At 38.5% G+C, this 5068-nt stretch overlaps 1 pseudogene across 1 annotated transcript; it reads left to right on the top strand.

The window, feature by feature from the left end:
* Positions 1-838: 838 nt before the first annotated feature.
* On the top strand, positions 839-4767 carry LOC308437132 (CTP synthase 1-like; annotated as a pseudogene). Its single transcript has 2 exons — positions 839-892; positions 3332-4767. The product of its transcript is annotated as a CTP synthase 1-like (transcript).
* The last annotated feature ends 301 nt before the right edge of the window (positions 4768-5068 follow it).

The raw sequence follows: 5068 nt of genomic DNA, 5'->3' as shown, positions 1-5068 counted from the left end.
CATGCATGTAGAAAGCAGATGTAAATCTTACATTTCAGTTCCCAGGAGCTATGCATCCTGATATGTGAAACTCTCTCACTGGCATTGACTCACCAAAGGCTCAAGAGGCTGATAATTACGAGGGGATCTACCTCTCACCAGTTCCTCGGTTCTGGAATCACATCACTGTGCCATTTTAACTGGGTTTAAAATATCAACCACTTCATACTTGTATTAAATATTTTATCAATGGAGTTGTTTCAGTGGCCCTTGGTTTATCATTCATCCAATTATTCCTTTATTGTAACATTTTTATGTAATTAATTTTGCCTTCTTAATTTTTTTCTCTCAAGTTTGAGTTGCTTTCTTTTGTATTTTGGTACTTTGTTAATTACAGTAACCTTACTTTTGAGAAGAATTTGAAGCTATGCTGTTCATCAAAGCTTTAGTTATTGAACAGTGTCATACAAGCCATGTTTTGATCACGTTGACTTCAGATATTTTGTATGGTTGATTTATGTATCTGCTACACATCAAAATTTAATTCCTACCGATTTCAAAACCATTTTATTTCTTAAGCCGCGGTGTTTTTACACCTCAAATTTTCAAAAAAAAAAAAAAAATTCCACAGTCAAAAGCACTGACACAGAATTATTTTTGTCTGAAGGAACTGCAGGAACAAAAATGGAGAATAGCCTGAGAAAAAAGAGGTCCATTGACAAGCCCATATTGGGATCCAGCTCAAGGGAGGCTCTTGGGCCTGACACTATTACTGATGTGGTGTGCTTACAGATAAGATGCTCCTGAGAAGCCTGGAAAGCAGCTGAAAGAGTCAGATGCAGATACTTACACCCAACCAATGGACAACAAGCTGTTGACCTCTGTGGTCGAATTACAGAACAACTGGCAGAAGGTGAGGAGGAGGCTGGTCCCACAGGCAGACCAGTAGTCTCAACTAACCTGAATCCCTAATGCTCAAACACTGAGCCACCAACAAGGCAGCATACACCAGCTTATATGAGGCCCCTGACACATATACAGCAGAGCACTGCCTAGTTTGGCCTCAGTGAGAGAAGATGCACCTAACCCTCGAGAGATTTGAGGTCCCAGAGAGTGCGGACTTCTCTTGGGGTGGGGCTGGAAGGGTAGGGCCATTCTCTTAAAGACTGAGGTTGGGTGAAGGAGGGATGAAATGATGAGCTTTCAGGGGGCAGACCCGGATGGGAGTAAAGACTGGACTGTAAAAAATGATTAAAGAATAAAAAATTAAAATAAAAAATAAAAACAAACAAAAGAATATGAATCCATAAAATAATGCAGACTCATGCAAACCTTGTGCATGCTGGTATTATAGCCATATTTAATTTTTTTCAGTTCTCTTTTTACTGTAACATTCTAAATATTCAAAATCACTTTCACTTTTTATACAGAACCAGTGTATAGCATACGAAAAAAAAAAAACAGATATGTGTGAGACAGTTAAATTGCCAAAAATATTATTTGAATTTATTATTTAACTTTCTACAGTACAATAATAATTCAATTAAATATACATTTTATCTTCTTTGTAGTTTGTGATATTAATCATAAATGTAACTTTAGTTTAACTGATTGTCTTGAAGGCTAAATGTACCATCTGACCAAAATTTCAATACTTACTAGAATTCAGTGTAACAATAAGACTGTATCTACTTCTAAAACAGTAGCCTCTAAATAGTATGACTTAATAGTGCTATTAGGGAAACTGTTTGTTCAGTTGCACAGTAGAAAATTCATTCCTGTTTGCTCAATAGAGTTACGACTACATTTGTTTAAGTATATAAAATAAAGTCAAATAGACTACATGAGTTTATAATGGGGAAGTAAATATTCTTGGAGCCATTATGTAAAAACTCTGAAGTTATTAAAACTAATATGTCTGGCTTTATGAAGGGAACTGAAAATACCAATACTTTTGCTCTGTTGGTTTATCTTGGCCTAATTATTTTTGTATTACAAACTATGGTGATCCAGGTTACACAAAAACAGAATGTTTATAAGTTGTATTAAAAGACCAACAGTACAACTTCTGGAAACATGAAACATAGCTGTGCTTCTATATTTTTCCTTAGAGCTGTTACATTTTTGCATATAAACATTTGCTCTGGCTACTATTGTATATGAGGTCTACAGCATGACTGGAAAGCTCGGCACTCTCTAAACTAAGTACTGAATATTCATGAGTGTATTATATAATGTGATGCAAAGATAAATTTACAAAATATTAAGAGCTTCATACATAATGTGAAATATGCATTATGTCAACTGCAGTTTTACATTTCAATACATTGGCTAGCTGATAAAAGGTGATTATGGAGCCACCAAGATAAAGCATTCAAAAGGAAGCTCACTTTTTGAGTTTCTATGTTAGCAAGAACAAACTTTAATTTAAAACAAATAAATGTCTGCAGAGTGTACTCAAATCATTAGTGTTTTAATTATGTTATGATGTTCCTGAAAGTAATATAGATTTTCCAATTGCCTACTAATGAGATGAGGCTTACTGAGGCAGATTGAAGTGGCTTATTATAAAACAAACGTCTTAAGTCCATTTGGGACACTGCTCAGTTTATGTTAAAAGTCAGCTGGTGTGCTCTAGTCTGGGGAAGACTAATTCTCCTACTCAGTTTTCCTTAGTTGCCTGCAGTTCTTCTAGGGCTCAATTCTTGTGGAATCCTTCCCCCACCCCATTCACTTTCTCATGGGAATGTCAATATTTGTCGTCCTTTTCAAGTTCATGTTTATGTAGTCATGTTGCTGAAGCTTTATGTGTACGGCTTCTGACTTCAAGCAGACACTATCTCAGAGCAAACTCCCTGATCCTTTGGTTTTATACTCATTGCATGCCCTCTTCCACAATGTTCCCTGAACCTTGAGGCATGGGAGTCGATGTATCCACTGGGACTTGACCCCACCCTGTAACTATGTATGCCAGCAATATCAATAAACTAAGATGGGTGCATTCATGTATCTAAAACTATAATGTATATGCATATTGATGTATGTATATAATAACTATTAATGAAGAAAAGAAGCCACAAATTTGAAAGAGAGCAATGATAATATGTGAATGGCTTTGGAAAGACGAAGGGAAGAGGACATGATGCCATATGGTATCAAACTAGAAGAAATAACTAAACACACATGCCTTCTGCAGCTGGAATGAAATGTGTCATTCAATTCTTTGTATTAGTATTATTGACATCAAATATGTTAATGTAATTTTAAAAGCTAATTTTTATTTGCCTTAAATTTAAGCACATTTATTTGTATTTTAATCTGTTATGTACTAGAGGCCATTTGTATTAAATAGTATGTCATTAACAAGGAGTGCAAAGGAGATTACTTAGGGAAAACTGTTCAGATTGTTCCTCACATCACAGATGCAATCCAAGAGTGGGTAATGAGATGCATCAATACCTGTAGACAACGATGGCTTAGAGCCTCAGGTGTGTGTTATTGAGCTTGGTGGCACAATGGGAGACGTTGAAAGCCTACCCTTCATTGAGGTCTTCTGCCAGTTACAGTTCAAGGTCAAGAGGGAGAACTTTTGTAATATCCATGTCCGTCTGGTTCGTCAGCCAAGTTCAACAGGGGAACAGAAGACAAAACACACCCAGAACAGTGTTCGGGTACTGAGAAGACTCGGGCTTTCTCCAGACTTGGTGGTGTGCAGGTGTTCAAATCCTCTTGACCCATCTGTGAAAGAGAAAATGTCAATGTTTTGCCATGTGGAACCTGAACAAGTGATCTGTGTTCATCCATCTACCGGGTACTCTTGTTGTTAGAAGAGCAAGGGGTTGTAGACTACTTTCTTTGGAGATGACCTTCCTATTGAGAGATAGTCACAAAAAATGCGATGAAATAGAAGGAGATGGCAGACAGATATGAGTGCTTACTGGAGACCTGTTCTATTGCTCTTGTGGGCAAATACACCAAATTCTCAGACTCGTATACCTCTGTCATTAAAGCTCTAGTGCATTGGCTATTAACCACAAGTTGGAGATCAAGTATATTGATTCCACAGACCTGGAGCCAAGCACCCTACAGGAAGAACCTATGCATTACCATGGGGCATGGCAAAAGCTCTGCAGTACTCGTGGAGTGCTGGTTCCAGGAGGATTTGGTGTTTGGGGAACAGAAAGAAAAATTCAAGCAATTGCCTGGGTTCAGAAACATAAGAAGCCTTTATTGAGTGCGTGCTTAGCAGTGGTAGAATTTTCAAAAAATGTGCTGGGATGGCAAGATGCCAATTCTACAGAGTCTGACCCTAAGATTAGTCATCCTGTGGTCATAGACATGCCAGAACATAACCCTGGGCAAATGGGTGGAACCTTGAGGTTGGGCAAGAGAAGAACCATGTTCCAGACCAAGAACTTAGTCATGAGGAAACTCTATGGAGACACAGACTACTTGGAAGAAAGGCACCATCACCGATTTGAGGTGAATCCTGTCCTGAAAAAGTGCTTGAAAGACCAAGGCTTGAAGTTTGTTGGCCAAGATGGTGAAGGTGAGAGGATGGAGATCATGGAATTGGAAGATTATCCGTTTTTTTGTTGGAGTGCAATATCACTCCGAATTCCTGTCCAGGCCCACACCCACCCTACTTTAGCCTCCTGGCCTCTGTGGGGCCTCTCCCATAAAGGTTGTCGCCTCTCACCCAGGGACACTTACAGTGACAGAAGTGGGAGCAGCTCCCCCGTCTCTGACATCACTGAGCTGAAGTTTCCATCAATAAGTCAGGACTGATCCAGATGATTCTTCAAGAAAGCCTTCAACTTTGATAGTTTATAAATATGATTTCACACCCTGCTTTAACACTTTTAAATTATGTTTTTATTAAGATTATTTTATCATGGGGAAAGGCATTTGGAAAACTTTGTCACTTGCATGCCCCATCATTTATACTGGATCCTGCAACACACGTATTTGTGGAACAATACCTTTCAGTTTGTGTGCTTCTGCAATAGGAAGTGGGACTCTGGAAGGGACCTGATGGTGGCCACTGGCTGTTTCTCCAGTCACTTGAGTCATGTCATTGGAATGAATT

The sequence above is a fragment of the Micromys minutus genome (genome assembly GCF_963924665.1).
Source record: "Micromys minutus genome assembly, chromosome: 25".
Classification (NCBI taxonomy): domain Eukaryota; kingdom Metazoa; phylum Chordata; class Mammalia; order Rodentia; family Muridae; genus Micromys; species Micromys minutus.
This window is presented reverse-complemented; position numbering and strand designations above follow the sequence as displayed.